At 46.2% G+C, this 17,555-nt stretch overlaps 1 protein-coding gene across 1 annotated transcript in view; it reads right to left on the minus strand.

Annotated features, from left to right (window-relative positions):
- Srl (sarcalumenin) overlaps positions 1 to 9,781 on the minus strand; it is a 41,864-nt gene extending 32,083 nt beyond the window's left edge. The window contains exon 1 of the mRNA XM_041676661.1: positions 9,726 to 9,781. The gene's annotated coding sequence lies outside the window, so the exon portion shown is untranslated. The remainder of the gene's footprint in view (positions 1 to 9,725) is intronic.
- Between the last annotated feature and the right edge of the window lie 7,774 nt (positions 9,782 to 17,555).

A 17,555-nucleotide genomic window follows, 5' to 3' on the forward strand; every position in this document is an offset into this window, starting at 1 on the left:
TAAGCCCCGAACTCCAGGCCAGGATTTGCCTGCACCTGTTTGAACTAAGAGTGCTGTCCCTGCTCTAGAAGGATCTAAAAATATCTGAGAGGGAGGAGAAGGGGGTGGGTCTAGTCGAAGGAAGAGCAGGCTAGGGAGCTGACCACTGGGCTTGGCATTCAAGGCCTTTCCCAGCTGGCTGCAACCCATCAGTGTGGCCTTGTCTCCCCTGAACATGAGCTTCCCATTCTAGCCAGTATGGCTCTCCTCCTGTTCTTGCCGGCGCAAAACTCGGAGCTTCCCCCAGTCCTGTGGATAGCTTGGCTTACACAAATCATCTGCTCATTCACTAGACATTATCCATTGCCTTCAGTGATGCAAACGCCATGCTAAGGACTAGTAATGCTGTACAACAACCCCTAGGCTTGCAGGGATTCTATATAGAATGTTTTTTTTCCTGTACATTATTTATTTGTGGTGAAGGAGGTGCACACATGCCATGGCATATGTGTGGAGCTCAGAAGGCAATCTGCAGGGGTTAGCCCTCTCCTTCTACCATGTGAGATCTGGAGATGGAACTCAGGTTATCGAGCTTGGCAGCAAATGACTTTCTTTGCTGAACCATCTCCCTGGCCCCATACAGTTTTAATTTACAGACTAAGCACAGTGACGGCTTGGAGACGTAGCTCACTTGTTCAAGTGTTTGCCCAGCATGGACAAAAGCCCTGGGTTCCATCCTTGGCATCACATAAAGCCAGGTGTGCTCATGCACACAATGTCATCTCAGCATTCGGGAGGGGGCGGCAGGACAATCAGGAGTTCAAGGCCATCTTAGACTACATAGTGAGTTTGATGCTAGGCTGAGCTCCCTGAGAGTGCCTCAGGAAGACGGACATGGGATGCCAGATGGCTCAGTAAGAAAGGATGTTTGCTGCCAAGGCTGGATAACCTGAGTTTGAGCCCCAGAAGAAGACTGACTCCTGCAAGTTGAAATCTGACTTTTACACATGCACCAAGGCATTAATGCACATGTGTGCAAACACAGAGAGAGAGAAATACATAAATGTAATAAAATTTTAAGTTAGGCACCATGATCTGAGGATCTAGCTCATGCATGAGACCCAGCATGTGTGAAACCTTAGGTTCAGTCCCCAGTCCTGTGAGAGGGTAGGGGCATAGTAAAAGAGTAACGAAGTAATAATCGCCTAGACCAATTATAACAATATACCATATGGAAGTTTAAACAGTGGTCGGTAGAGCAGTGCCTTTAATCCTGACTCCTGGGAGACAGAAGCAGGTGGATCTCTGTGAGTTCCAAACCAGCCAGGCCAAAACTATATAGTGAGACTGTTTAAAAAGAAAAAAAGAGTTATTTAAATTTTATGAATTGTTTATTTCTGGGATTTTTCTTTTAATCTTTTTGGACCATGATTGGTCATAGTAACTGAAAATAAAACCAAAGATTTAAAACAACAGCAACAAAGCCTTTAATCCCAGCACTCAGGAGGCAAAGGCAGATGTATCTATCTTTGAGTTCGAGGCTAGCCTGGTTTACAGAGCGAGTTCCAGGATAGCCAGGGATACACAGAGAAACCCTGTCTCAACAAATAAACAACATCAACAAAAACTATTTATTTACTATGGAAGATGAATACTAAAAGCACAGCCTCCTGCCCTCTGGAAGCTGATAGCTGTCCCTTCAGACAAGTGTGGCCGGCTCCCTCCTAACTACCCTCTGCCCTCTGGAAGCTGATAGCTGTCCCTTCGGACAAGTGTGGCTGGCTCCCTCCTAACTACCCTCTGTACTCCAACCAGAGTGCAGGCTACAGGGTGTTAGGCAGATTTTTTTACAGTGCAAGTCATCTCTCCAAATAGAAGGTCAGCTCTTCAGGGCAGAGACACAGCCCATTCCTGCCTGTACCATGTGGCTCAGCCAGGACCTTGACAGTTCTGAGAAGGGTCTGAGAGAGCTAGAGACCCCACAGAAGCCTCAGCTCTCCCTCCTTGGGGGTAAAATACCCCACTCCTTGTCCTCACTCAAGTTCCCAGCGAGTTCAGTCATTTTGTTGCTCCTTCACACACTTCTGACTACATCCTGACCGGAATCATCTCAGTCTCCTTGACTAAGGAGTTCTCTAAGGAAGGCCACACCCACATCCTTCTGCAGCCATGCTTACATGGTAGTTAGTGTACTCCAAACCGAAGGAAGAAGCAAGACCTCTCAAGGAGGCTGTGCAAAGAGGGATTTGGGAAAGGAGAGGAAGGGAAAAGCCCTTTCCTGTTCCCTAAGACCCTTAGAGAGAGCCAGGAATCCCACCCTTGCTAAGATACTGTCCCATAGAATACTTCTGGTCTCATTGATGGCCACCCTGCTATCCTGCACCCTAGACAGCACCATCTCAGGAAAGACAGATTTCTGGAATGGCTCCCCCTGACATCAATGTCTTCTTGGTGTCCTCAGAATTTGGCCATGGGCATACTCACCCCAGGGCAACTGAAAGCAGCCCTCCCCCTCCATATTTGTTGAGGAAGAACTGGTAAGCTGGATGAAGAACTCACTATAAGGCACTGGCCTTCGAAGTGTGAATGGTTGAACTCTCGGTCCTTTAATTCTGATTAAATTCTGACTAAATTCTACTTATTAACTAATTATATTCAGATTGTGAATCAAATTTATATTGTTACTTGTACTTCCTGTTTAATTCTGATACTTGACTTCTGCTTCTCCATGCAAGTTTTCTGTCTTGCAACTGAGCAGCCCAGGAATTTCTGCTCTGGAAGGGAGGGTAAATACATAAGTTGACAAGTGAAAGGCAGGTCCCCTCCAAGGTGGAAGGGCCCTGGAACCTTGATTGTAAGTAAAACCACCTTCAGGAGTGGAAAAGAAAGAGGCAGAAACTAGATGAATCCTTGCTGGGCAGTGATGGTGCACATCTTTAATCCTGCACTCAGAAGACAGAGGCAGGCAAATCTCTGAGTTCAAGGCCACCTGGTCTACCGAGTGAGTTTCAGGACAGCCAGGGCTGCACAAAGAAACCCTGTCTGAGGGGTACAGGAGAGGAAGACTCCTCAATCCTACAAAAACGCACCAATCAGGCCAACAGGAAAGAGACCAGTTTCCAAAAACTCAGATTAATCTGACAGTCCCTATTTGTCCCCTAAAGTATGTTTGTCACCTTCTCCTCCTGCCGAACACACCAGGCTAGCCCCAGAGGACTGAGATTTCTGCCTCTCTGAACAAATCCAAAGCCCCGTTAGAGCTGAGCTCACTGTGGTTCCAATCTTCCTCAGGCAGAAGAAGGCCCACTCTGCAGCTCAGCCCCTTTGCTCTCCGAACTTATGGACTATCTGTTGCTTCTGTATTGTGATTAAGGGGTTCCACAGGCCTTGCTCACCAAAACAATGGGAAATTCTACCTTAGAGATGCATTTCTTGGGCTAAAATTGGAATCCTCTAGAACAGAGTGATCACAGAAAATGAGAGTCCAAGCTGTTGAGGCCTGGTCTTCCACTGAGGTGAGTGAGGCTTTTCCTGACTGCACTGGGTTAGGTAGGAGAAGTGGAGGTCAGAGCAGGTGCGAGCAGAGAGGCAGAGAAGTGAGACACCGAAGAATTACAGCGGCCCTGCAGGGCGGATGCATTCTAAAGACAGGCAGCTTCAGCTGTAATTGCCTTTCCAAGAAGGAGGTGAGGGGAGAGCTGGGGATTCTGAGGAGCTCAGGCTCTCACAGCAGAAATGAAGTACTCAAGCCGCAACCGTCTATGTGCTCGTCTTGTTCATCGCCTCTGGTCCATGAGAGAATTTGGCCTCTCAGCCAAGATGAAACCAATGGAGAGACCTGGGCCTAGACGCCTGTCTTCATCCCTCAGTGAAGAAGAGCAGGGCCATCATCCAGGTGACTCAGGCCATGTGCCTCTTCTATCAGTTTCCACTTAAAACAGAAAACAAATCCAGATGGGAGCAGAACACAGTGCTTTGCCCACGGCAGGTTCACCAGGCATTCTCTCAGTACACATCCTGGATGATGGAGTCGGGGGAGTCTGTTTTCCACTGCAGTCACTACGACGGATGGTGGCAGGCCCCCAGCATCCACGCTCGTGAAAAGGCCGGGGTTTGCTTCTCCTCCAGCCGCCCCTTCCAGGCATCTCACAGTTCTTCCTCAACAAAGGAGACTAGCTTGGCTTCAACTCAAAGTCAGAGTAACGAGTCTCCCTAACTACACAGAGCTCTTGGGAAATTTGTCTGGCTCTCATTCTATGGCCTTCCACACCCTCTAGAGTAGTGGTTCTCAATCTGTGGGTCATGACAAACCTCCGTCTCCAAAAATAGTTACGTTACAATTCATAACAGCACAATTACAGTTATGAGTAGCAATGAAAGTAATTTTATGGTTGGGGTCACCACAACACGAGGGACTACATTAAAAAAGTCATAGCACTCCTTGAGTCTTGGACACGCCATTGGCCATTCGTTCGTGTCCTTTCTTCTTTTTAAGTCAGAGTCCCATAGTCCAACTCTGTCTCTGACTCGCTCTAGCCCAGAATGACCCTGAACTACCGATTCTCTCCAAGTGCTGAGATTGCCAGTATTTGCCACCATTCCTAGGATTATGTGGTGCTAGGACTCAAACCCAGGGCCTTTGCTAGGCAATCACTCTCCTAACTGAACCACAGCCCCAGTCCTTCCCTATGCTCTTCAACCATTTTATCCTTTGCCCAGGATCCTTCCCTTCTGGCTCAGTATTAAAGTTTCTCTGTCTGCAATGCCTTCTGGCCCTGAATTCTGTTACTGGCTTTTATTCCCCTACTTAATCTTTAAGTCCCCACATCTAAATATGTTGCCTCCGTGTGATCACTAAATACTCTTAAATCCCTCATAATCTGCCAGTGACCTCTGGGTTGTCAAAATCAACACCTCATCGTCCCCACGACACTGTGACATTTAATCCCCTTGACTGCCCCTTCCTCTAGGAGACACCCTTTCCCTTGGCCACCAGGCTGCTCTTTCCGCTGTATTCCTTTCCATCTTTCTGAAATTCATTTACTTATTATCCCCTTCCTCTTCCTAATCTTCAGTTCCAGTGTCCTTCAGAGATTAGTCCTTGGTCTTATTTTCTCCCTCTGTGATGGCTCCCCTTTCCAAGCCTTGCTGGTCTTTGTATAAATGAATGGTTCCTCTACATTTCTAGGCCTGATTTTCGTCTAGTCCTAAACCCCAATCTCATCTTTCCTCTGTTTTTGTTTGTTTGTTTGTTTGTTTGTTTGTTTAATACAAAGACCCACTACCTAGCCCAGGATGATCTTGAACTCATGATCCTCCTACCTGTCTCCTAAGTGCTGGGATTATGGGCCTGTGTCAACATACCTGTCAACTTCATCTTTCTAACCGCTTTTAATCCCCATCCAGATGTCCCATGGTCTGTGGCACTCAAACTGCCCAAATTGAATTGTGTATGTGTAGAACAGGGTCTCACTCCTGGCTGGCCTGAAACTCACTAAGAAAACCAAGCTGACGGTCTTGAACTCACAGAGACACACCTGCCACTGTCTCCTGAGTGCTAGAATTAAAGTCATGTATCACCACACTCAGCCCAAACTGAACATTTAGGATATGTTCTCTCTTACATAGCCTGCAATGTCTTTTTCTGACAGTTCCTCCAGTGACCTGAGCAGACCACTCAGGTGGAGAACTCTGGCTTTTTGGACACTAACTCTGTTAGGGCTGCCTCTTCTTCCTACTCACAAGTTTGCTGGGGTCTATGCTCTCTGACCTATACTCCTGACGTGACTGGCTGATCAGTTTCCAGCCCTACTCCTTCCAGTCAACACTACCAACAAAAGTCCTCCATGGTCACCCACTCTTTCCCTCAGCCGCCACTCAAGGCCATCCACGCTGATGCAGGAGGTTGACTCATCCTGTTCCCTTTACATAGATCCCCTTCCTGCTGTCTTCTCGCGTCTAAACCATGCCTTCCTCGAGCTTCATCTTCCTTAATCTAAAAATACTCCTCAGTGTCAGCAAATGGCCCGGCAGGTAAGGATGCTTGCTGTGAAACCTGCTGACCTCAGTTAGATAGCCAAGTCTCCCAAAGTTGTCCCCTGACCTCTGCATACATGCTGTGGCACATGTATGCCCCTCCCTAATCAGTAAATGTAAATGTTATTTATTTCATTAATAAAAAAAATAGACATTCCTCAATCCACTCAGCTCAATGACCCTACTTCCTCTTACTTTCTCAAATCTCCATTATGGCAGTATCTTACCAGCCCAGGTATACTATAAAGAGGAAGCTATCTTTTTCCTTCCTTCTAGACCAAAGGCATACCAAAATGTCTTCCGAATTCCTTCAGTATCATACTTTAAAAAACAGCATACACAGCTAGGTGGTGGGACACACGTCTTTAATCCCAGAACTCGGGAGTCAGAGGCAGGCAGATCTCTGTGAGTTCGAGACCAGCCTGGTCTACAGAGTGAGTTCCAAGACAGTCAAGGCTATAGAGAGAAACCCTGTCTTGGGGGGAAGGGGGAAGAACCAGCAGGCACAATAAATATAGGATGACTTTATAAAACAATGAAGTATTGCAAGCTGTGTGGATATATGGGTTCACACACTCGAGCAACATCACACGATGGGCTTAGACTTGGGTTGGAGTAGAGAATGTGCCCATCCCCCGTTGTGTGCAGCACACTCTCCCAGATGTCACCTTCATTCCCACCAGGAAGCATAGCACCCAGCCTAGTCTCCCAGGCCAAGCCAGCAGCAGAAGCAGCCATCTTGTCTCCTTTGTGTCCATGAGAGTTGGGGCCTTCTCAGCCTACACTCACAAGCAGGCACCAAATGGCTAGCTGGTTGCAACTGGCCTCCTCTTCACCTCCCTCAGGAGGTAAGGGGACAAAAGCACAGGGTTCTGGCCAACCGAGAACTAGCTGTCTCATATATGGGGCAGAAACAGAATTTCCCAAACTGTGGTTCCCCGTGATAGTAGGAAAGGAATCACTGTTCCAAACAGACGAACCAGTAAGCACATCCTGGCATAGCACTTCACAGACTCCATGTGCAAAATGGGAGGCACAATGCTTTGGGCCTGTCATAGCTAGTATCAGGGGACATCACTTTGGGAGCTAGAAAGGTTTCTGGGGTCAGTTCTCTCCCCAAGAACTCTGAATTCAGTCCTCTTAGCCTCCCTACAGAAGACAGCAGCAGCTGAACCGCCCTGTGGAGGAGATGGAAGGGAAGTTCCCTTTGGGTATACCAGCCGTATAGGAGGAGTGACATGGACACGTTGTCCTAGGCCTATAGACGGGAGCTCCCAGCATAAACCAACCCCTCAGGATGGCAGAGGAGGGCCAGAGAGGAGTCAGAAATCTGCAAACCAGGGCTGAGATGGGTATGGGGGCGATGAATGGACACAAAAATCCCAGATCCCTCATCACAGAGCAGGAAGCAAAGGTGTCATGAATCGGCCTTTCACAATACACACCAATGGCTTCACCCCTAACAAATGCTGTCTTAGCATCACCTACTGCTCAACCCTCCAGGGAGTCAAAGGATCCAAAGCAACATTCTCAGGAACTTCCCGGGTGGCCTCATCTGTGCCCCTTTCCATGTCTGCGCACAGGCGCTGTCAGAGGAGGGACACAGCTCCCCAGATGAGTGATAACTGGCACGTGTGCCCTGGCACTGCCCGGAGAGGTCCCCTCACTTCTCTGGGTTGTCCTCTCCTTCACTGTCCAAAGAACACGTGGAATAAGTCATGTCTAGGGTTCTTGATGAGACCTACCTCCCTGCCAGGTGCAGACCCCAGGAAGCACTCAGGTCATTGTAAAGAACTCAGGGCAGCAGGAAAAGGTATCTGGTGGCAGGAGCCCATGGCTGCTCCAAGTCCTGGTGTTGGTACTTGTGACTCATAGCTAGGGAAGCAGGGTGCTGGGTCTCCTAACAGGAAGAAGAATCAACCACCCAGCCTAGAGGAAATGCGGGAGCAATGTGGAGGAGATAAAAAAAACAGGCAGAGTTCCAGGATTCCTATCCTTGGATGCTGGGGTAGGGCTAGAGAAGAAAGACATCTGCTTCTTCCAGCCCAGGGCAGAGCAAAATGGGGGTAAATGACAGGAGGAGGGGGGAGAGGAGTTCAGGTACAAAGACGTGATCTTTGACCAGGATGGCACATTCTGGGGGAAAATCCACCGCTAGGAAAGATTGCTGTCGTAAGGGTACAGGGAAATAATCTGGTGTCTTGGAACCTCCCACTACATTCAAGTCACCTTACAGTATACAATCTCCTTCTGGGCAGAGTAATGGTCACTCGGCTGGAAGGAGCAGGCAGGGGAATTTGCACACTAATGGACCCGCAGGAGCAGGCATGCTCACACTGCTGGGTGCATCCTGGAGAAATGTTCACACAAAGCACGTGCCTCTTTTCCCCATAGGGAGGGCTCTGAGCAGAGATTTTAGAATATTCTGGATATCCAGTTCCCTCTATACGAAGAGAGAATATAAAAGATGCCCCTAAAAGGACAGAAATTTCTGGGACTCTGCTGTGTGGAAGCTTCAAGGTAGCAGCTGGGAAGGGGAAAGGGGAGAGGGTGGCAGTGGCTTCAGGCTCAGGATCCAATTACAGGACTGTTTCCATACTTAGCCACCTGACAGCCGCTCGGAATACTCACCACTCCAGCCACCACAGCCCCACAGACCAAATTAACTCAAGGGCAAACAAGGGCAGGGCCCAGAAGCAAGCTCAAAAGCCCAGAGGCCCCCAGCCTTATCTCTTCCACCCTCAAAGAATGTCTTTTGTTCATCCTGATGCCTGTCCTCTCACTAGGACTGTACCTCTGTAGCTCCAGAGTCTCCAGAGAGAACCTTAAAAACCTAAGGGCAGACCCACAAACCTCACGATCTCATGTGCAAAGACCAAGTGCTAGTAACAGAGACAAGCTGCACAGTCCTAGATCCTAGGGGGGATTCTTAGGGCACCTCCCCCAAAGAATCCCCAAGGGGAAGCCAGCCTCGGAAGTCTTAAGAAGAAGACAAGTGGCAAAATGATCGGGTGTCCCCTCCACAGCCTATAAATAACCCCCATGCTGCAACCCAAGCCACCGCTCTGTCACACAAAGTGCTGAGACGTCAAAGGAAAGCCACAGTGTGCAGAGCCGAGCCCCCTTCTTGAAAGACCCTGCAACTCATGCAGGCTTTCTCCCATTCCTCTCTGTATTCTGTCAAGTTGCTTCCAACACAATCACCAATTCTCAGCTTTATGTTCAATTCGACCCTATCCTGACTCGTCCTGCCCCGCTATTCATAAAAATGATTCCCAGCTTTGCCTACAGTGTCCTACTCTGTCCGTGGACATGCAAACCTAAGGTCACCAGCTAGAACAGAGTCCTCTGTCCTTTCCCCTACCAAGAGAGTAACTCAGAACCTCCATTCTAAAATTATGTTGTTTTTATTCATCTCAGAGATCCCTCTAGGCTTGACTTGGAGGGTCCTCTTTTCCAGCATGTTCCAACCAGACTCCTTTCTCTAAACCTGGCCCAGACCTCAGAACCATCTGCTCTCATTTCTTCTTAGAGCCCCTCATGAGCCCCCAGTTCTCTCTAGCATCTCATCCTCTGTGTCCCAGGACTCTGTGAGAAGGGCAGTGATACCAACAAGAAGCAAAGTCCTGCCGTCAGCCCCAGCCCCTTACTCCAATAAAAACTTGGGACCGCCAGGGGTCTAGCAGGAGCCATTTGTGCAGGGCGCATACCTGCTTGTCCTGAGAGCAGCAGCGAGGCCACGCAGCAGCAGAGCAGGAGCAGCGCCCTCATGGTGACTGCCAAGAGAGCCCAGCTGCTCCTCGCCTCTATTTATATGGTGGGTGCAGGCAGCCACAACGGGCAGTGGAGGGCGGGGAGAAGGGTCACACAGTCACTAGGGCAACTGGGCAAACATGACAGGGAAGAAGCCCAGACCCTCAGGGATACTGCAGGTGCTACCCTAATCTCAAGCACCAGAAACCAGAGCCCAGTACTGCCCAGGATAGTTTGGTCCAGGGTAAAGACTAAGGGAATAAAGTGAGATGGCCTTTGGGCTGAGGCTCAGGAGTTAGGAACTTGCCTCTTCCTAGAATATTTGTTATCTTTTTTTGTTTGTTTGTTTGGTTTTTTTTTTTTTGTTGTTTTTTCGAGACAGGGTTTCTCTGTGGCTTTGGAGCCTGTCCTGGAACTAGCTCTGTAGACCAGGCTGGTCTCGAACTCACAGAGATCCGCCTGCCTCTACCTCCCGAGTGCTGGGATTAAAGGCGTGCACCACCATCGCCTGGCTGAATATTTGTTATCTTGACCTAAAGTCTCAGACAGGTCCAGGACTTGGAAATTCCTCCAAATGAAGGAATTATCAGCCGAATCGAAACCAGTCCTATTTGATCGTCACCGATCTGCAGTCTAGCAAACAGGAAAACCCTCAGCATCTGACCTTTGAGGTCAGTGACTACAAGTTTATCCTCCCAGAGCCTCTGCATAGAGAATGCTGAGCAGAGGGAAAAAGGGGACTCGGAGAAGCGCCCGAGTGATGTGATGTCAGTCGGAGGTGGGGAGACAGATCCAATTCCAGTGGGCAGGGGCTCCAGAATGTCCAGGCACTTCTGCAAAGTGCCATTTGATGCGGTGTCCTTTGGGCTGTGGTAGCCCTGAAAGCCAGGTGTGGGAAGCAGAGAGACAACAGATGCTGGCCTGTGTGGCTAGGGGCACAGTGTCACCAGGAAAGGAGGAGGTAGCAACCAGCCATGGAGTGAATGAACTAACAGTAAACGAGGCGTCTATTGTGTGCAGGGACTTTACAGTTCCCAAAGTCTGTTTCCATTGTACTGGAAACTGAACACAGGGCTTAGACCCTGCCAGAACACTCTCCCAGAGAAGCACATCCCTAGCCCTTGCGTGTGCTTTACATTTTTAAGAAGCTCTGTAGACCAGGCTTGTCTTAACTCAAGGATCCGCCTGTCTCTGCTGAGTGCTGGGATCAAAGGTGTGCACCACCACTCCTAGTTCACCACACCTATTTAGAGGGCACAAACTGATGAAATTTGACCTCTGTCTGCAAAGTCTTCCACACCAGCACGATGAGGCAATGAACAGATTCCTCGCTTCACAGTAAGGCAAACCTTTAACCCCCTTGCTGTTAGTTTGCGTTCACAGCTATGGCTGTGAACAAAGCCAATGCTCTTTATCTCTTTCCTTCACTTACACCTTACTTTGAGATTTATTCACACTGTATCAATAGCTCATTCTTTTTTATCAGTGAGTAATCTCCCACAGTTGGCCTCCTACTCACCCGCTGATAGACATTGGGTTATTTCCAATACTAGACTATTAAAAGGAAGGTTGTTATGAATACCTGTATGCACACCAGTGTACAGACAGAAGCTTTCGTTTCTCTTGGGTAGCTGCCTAGGAGTGAAGCAGTTGGGTCATATGACATCTACTTAAAATTTTCCCAAGGCAGCTGGGCAGTTAATCCTAGTACTTGGGAAGCAGAGGCAGGCGGATCTCAGCAAGTTCTAGGACAGTCGGGATTGTTATACAGAAAAACCCTACCTCAATCAATCAATAAAATTCCCAAGGTGATATTTGGAACATACTATTTTATGTTCCCAAAAGTGTACTAGAATTTCAGTCCTTTCCCAGCCTAACACTTGATATGGTTGGTCTATGTGGTCCTGGGAATGGAATCAAGGCCTTCCATGTGCTAGCCAAGAACCCCCCCACTGAGCCATGCCTTCATCCCTTACCTTCAGTCAATCTTCAGATGTATAGGTGTAGCTTGCTGCAGGGTTTTATTTTTTAAACAATTATTGTGTGTGTGTGTGTGTGTGTGTGTGTGTGTGTGTGTGTGTGTGTGATGCCCACAGAGTTCAGAAGACAAGACAGTTGTCTCCACCACCTGGATCCTGGGAATGGCACTCGGGTCAACAGGTGCCTTTACCTGCTGGGCCATTTCACTCACTGCAGTTTTAATTTGTATTTCTCTAATAACTAATAATATTAATGTTTTCATTTATTCACTATCTATTTCTTAGATATATTTTTTATGAAATGCCTGTTCAAATTTTTTTCACTTATTATGAGATCTTTTGCTCAGTTTTGATCATGTATGCTGGATATAAATCCTTTATCAGAAACATGCTTGTAAACAGTCTTTCCTAGACCGTAGCTTGTCATTCCGCTCACTCAAATGCCTTCCAAGGAACAAAAATTCTTGATTTTTATCAAGTGCCATTTATCAATTTTTCACTTATGAATTAAGTGTCTATCTAAAAAATGGTGTCTTATCTAAAATCCCTGCTTCAAAAGTCACAGCTTTTCATTGATATCTTCTTTCTGTCTGTGAGACAGGACCTTATATGGAGCCCTTTGGGTACTAGAATTCTCTATATAGACTACACCAGCCTCAAACTCACAGAGATCCAGGAATCTAAAATGGCTGAAAGACACTTAAGGAAATATTCAACATCCTTAGTCATCAGAGAAATGCAAATCAAAACAACGCTGAGATTCCATCTTACACCTGTAAGAATGGTCAAGATCAAAAACACTGATGACAGCTTATGCTAGAGAGGTTGCGGGGAAAAGGGAACATTTCTGCATTGCTGGTGGGAATGTAAGCTGGTAGAACCTCTTTGGATGTCAGTGTGGCGATTTCTCAGAAAATTAGGAAACAACCTTCCTCAAGACCCAGTAATACCACTTTTGGGTATATATCCAAAGGATGCTCAATCATGCCACTAGGACATGTGCTCAACTATGTTCATAGCAGCTTTGTTTGTCATAGCCAGAACATGGAAACAACCTAAATGCCCCTCGACTGAAGAATGGATAAAGAAAATGTGGTCATACAATGGATTACTACACAGCAGAAAAAAATAACAACAGCTTGAATTTTGCAGGAGAATGGATGGAGCTAGAAAACATTATTTTGATCGAGGTAACCCAGACACAGAAAGACAATTATCACTCACTATGTACTCACTCATAGGTGGCTTTTAAACATAAAGCAAAGAAAGCCTGGGGGCTGGAGAGATGGCTCAGTGATTAAGAGCATTGCCTGCTCTTCCAAAGGTCCTGAGTTCAATTCCCAGCAACCACATGGTGGCTCACAACCATCTGTAAAGAGGTCTGGCGCCCTCTTCTGGCCTTCAGGCATACAGACAGAATATTGTATACATAATAAATAAATAAATTATACATAATAAATAAATATTTAAAAAAAAAAAAGCAAAGAAAGCCAGCCTACAAACCACAATCCAGAGAACTTAGACAACAATGAGGACACAAGAGAGACTTACATAGATCTAATCTACATGGGAAGCAGAAAGTAGAAAAAGACAAGATCTCCTGAGTAAATTGGGAGTATGGGGATCTTGGGGGAGGGTTGAAGGGGAATGGGAGAAGCGGGGGGGGGGGAGCAGAGAAAAATGTAGAGCTCAATAAATATCAGAATAATAACAATAATAATAAACTCACAGAGATCTGCCTGCCTCTGCTTCCCAATTGCCCAGTGATTTATTTGTATTTTGTGTATGTGTGTTTTGCCCACGTGCATGTAAGTGTGCTGCATGTGCGCCTGGTGCCCACAGAAGCTAGTGTGCTGCGTGTGTGCCTGCTGCCCACAGAAGCTAGTGTGCTGCGTGTGTGCCTGCTGCCCACAGAAGCTAGTGTGCTGCGTGTGTGCCTGGTGCCCACAGAAGCTAGTGTGCTGCGTGTGTCTGGTGCCCACAGAAGCTAGAAGAGGGAACGGTTGTGAACCACCATGAGTAACAGGTCTTTCTTTGGACTGTCAGCTCCCGAATTTCGACACAGAGACTTTCTATTAATTATGAAAGTTTGGCCTTAACTTAGGCTTATTCCCAACTAGCTCTTTTTTTCCCCAAGACAGGAATTCTGTGTAACAGTCCTGGCTTTCCTGGAACTCACTCTGTAGACCAGGCTGGCCTCAAACTCACAGAGATCCACCTGCCTCTGCCTCCTTGGGTGCTGGGATTAAAGACATGTGCCACCACTGCCTGGCTCCCAACTAGCTCTTAAAACCTAAATTGGGCTGGAGAGATGGCTCAGAGGTTAAGAGCGCTGACTGCTCTTCCAGAGGTCCTGAGTCCAATTCCCAGCAACCACATGGTGGCTCACAACCATCTGTAATGAGATCTGGTGCCCTCTTCTGGCCTGAAGGCATACATGCAAGCAGAACACTGTATATATAATAAATAAATAAATCTTTATTTAAAAAAACCTAAATTATCCCATTTATATTAATCTACATTTTGCCACATGACTCATTACCTCTTTTCGGTACCTTTGTCTGACTTGCTCTGTGTCTGGCAGGTTAATCTCTCTCCTCAGATTTTTTTTTCCCAGAGTTCCCATCTCTCCCAGAAGTTCTGCCTTTCCTCTCTTGCCTAGCTACTGGCTGTTCAGCTCTTTATTAAACCAATTAGAAGGTGCCGTAGGCTGATGAGGTAAAACAGGGACTTATCTTCACACAATAAAAAAAGATTATCCCAACAATCATGTAGGTGCTAGAAACCAAACCAGGTCCTCTTCAAAAATAGCGTTTTTAACCACTGAGCCATCTCTCCAGACCAGTGTTGTTTGAAACACATTCTCACTTGTAACCCTGGCTACCCTGGGACTCCCAATGTCCCTGGAATGATGGTGGCACACACTTTTAATCCTAGCACTGGGAGGCAGAGGCAAGTGGACCTCTATGGGTTTAGCCAAAAAAAAAAAAAAAACAGAAATAATAAAATGAAACAAAACAGACATTCACTTGCCTCTGCCTCCCCAGCGCTAGCTTAAGAGAGGGCATCAATGCACTCAGTCAGTCCAGGGTGGTTTTGTTTGCTTGCTTGTCTCTGTGTATATGTGTATGTGTGCTGTGGCTTGTGTGTAGAGGTCAGAGGACAGTTTATGGGAGGGAGTTCTCTTCATCCATCATGCAGGTCTCAGGGAACAAAATCAAGGTGCCAGGTGCCTTCGACAACAGACATTTCACTGGCTCCCAATTTAACGTTCTATACAATATACATAAAATCAAATTTTCAATCTTAAATAGCACATCAGCAAAACTAATCAGAAAACTGGAATATCATGATCAGCGCTATTACAGAGAGCACATAGTTCTGGCAGGGCAATAATGAAGAAATATTTAAGAAAGTTCTCAAACTGGACTTTGGTGGTGCACCCCTTTAATCCTAGCACTCGGGAGGCAGAGACAGGTGGATCTCCATGAGTTCGAGGCCAGCCTGGTCTACAGAGCGAGTTCCAGGACAGGCTCCAAAGCTACACAGAGAAACCCAGTCTCAAAAAAACAAACAAAAAAAAAACAAACAAAGGCAGTTGTGACCCAGCCACAGAAAAAACAAGATGTGACTGCCTCGCTGAATAAGGTACCCAGCCACGTGGCTAATTTAGGCAAGAATAATGGGCTAATGTAAGTTATAAGAGTTAATAAGAAGCCTGAGCTAATGGGCCAATCAGTTTATAACTAAAACAAAACAAAACAAACAAACTATTCTCTTAAATAACGTGGGACTAGAAATAATTTAATATCTTCAAGATATATTAAATGCACAATTATGACCAACTACAAATTGGCATTTATTATGCTTTGTATTGTAGGATATAAAACTACCTCTGGAATGGAATTTTAAGCTAATACACAGTGCAAGTGGAGCCCACCATTTAGTGTCAGAGAGCTAGGGGAACTTCACCTTTCAACACTGTCAGCAATCACTGTGGATTCTTTTTTTTTTTTTTTTTTTTTTTTTTTTTTTTTTTTGGTTTTTCGAGACAGGATTTCTCTGTGGTTTTGAAGCCTGTCCTGGAACTAGCTCTTGTAGACCAGGCTGGTCTCGAACTCACAGAGATCCGCCAGCCTCTAATCGCTGTGAATTCTAAAGAAAACTAGTCCATCTGCACAACCATATTGCACTTTCAGGTAAGCCTACTAATTTTTTTAAAGTATTCTTGCATTTTGAGGAGGATTATAATGAGTCTGCGGCTCTACTTGAAGGAAACTAGCCACGTTACTAACTGTGGTGGTGGATTCTGTTTCTGCTTGGCTACACTATGGTGCCAGTTGCTTGGTCTCACACTAATCTGGGTGTTACTAGGAAGGTATTTTTAACATTTGCAGCAAAGATCTTGGGTTGGGAGAGTGGTGGAGTATTGGCTTAGCACGCTAAAAGACCTTGGCTCAATCCCTACCACCGATTTTAAAGAAAAGACTATGATAAAAAGAAATCACTTTCTTCAATGTGAACATGTCTCATTCAAGCCAGTGAGTGGCCCGAGAAGGAATTATGACTTAAACTAGCTTCAGACTCACGACCACGACATCTACTCTTGCCAGAATTTTCATCTGCAAATTCTAAGCTAATGTTCAACTTTTTTAATTTGTATCTGTGTGCATGTACATGTGTATGCTGCATGTGCATGTATGCAACATGCAGGTTACCAAGAGACCAGAAGAAGGCATTGAGTCCTCCAGAGCAGGAGTTACAGGAGGTTGTGAACCAAACTTAAGGGTGGGTGCTAGGAGCCAAACTCGGGGCTCTGGAAAAACAACAAGCATTCCTAACCACTAAGCCATCTCCCCAAGCTCCATGCTCTCTTTCAAAACTACGTCTCACAATTGTGTATAGAGCTGAGGAGTCATTGTAAGAGAGGAGGGAACAGTTGGTCACAGTAAAGAAAAATACCTATCCTGAAAAACCAAAACAAACAAACAAAAAACAATTCTCTTAAAATATTCTGTTAAATATACTCTCTTAAAATACTGTTAATCCCAGAGATGGAAAGAGAAAGACAGCCAACCCAAATCATCACAGCCAAATTAATTGACAGTTTTTTTATTCATGTACACAGGCTGCCTCCCCCTAAGGCAGGGTTCAAGAGGTCAGCATTGGATATGAAGAAGACAAGGGTTTTATAGTTCAGGGGTAGGGGCTTCCAAATGGGGATTTGGTGGGAAAAATAGGTCAGATTATAGGAGCAAGATAATGACCTCCTGAAACAACGACATGGTTGCAAGGTGGGCATAACAAGGTAGTCAGAGGTGCTCATATAACTTTTGAAACAAAGGTTGGGTTGCAAGATGGTTATAAACAACTTTTTGAAACAAAGACATGATTACCATTCCTGGACAGGCAGTACAGAACCATCTGTATTTGAGGTTACAGGTGGGACATAGCCTAATTCTTGAGAAACAGAGAGGTTTAACAATAAATGGGAATTGGCCTAATTTGCATCACTGTAAAATGGCTTTTAAGCCTAAAATGGAGGCAGGCTACTTCTTCCCTTACCAGCATACAAGTTCAAGTGTCAGGGAAGTCAAACGATTGGTTCAGTAGTATTCAATCAAGAAGAGTGGTGTATGACTTTGACCCCAGCTGTCTTACCAATACACCTGTGACTTCTTCCGTCAATCACAGTGAACACCATCAGAGAAAAAAAAAGATCACCATGTCATCAAAAAAGAGTTGAGGGATATGAGGAATACAGGGAAGACACAAGTGTCAAAGAAAGCCCCAAGAACTGAAACCTAA

This window comes from Microtus oregoni, unplaced genomic scaffold (assembly GCF_018167655.1).
Source record: "Microtus oregoni isolate MIOR12 unplaced genomic scaffold, Mior012 000027F_ref0000203, whole genome shotgun sequence".
NCBI lineage: Eukaryota > Metazoa > Chordata > Mammalia > Rodentia > Cricetidae > Microtus > Microtus oregoni.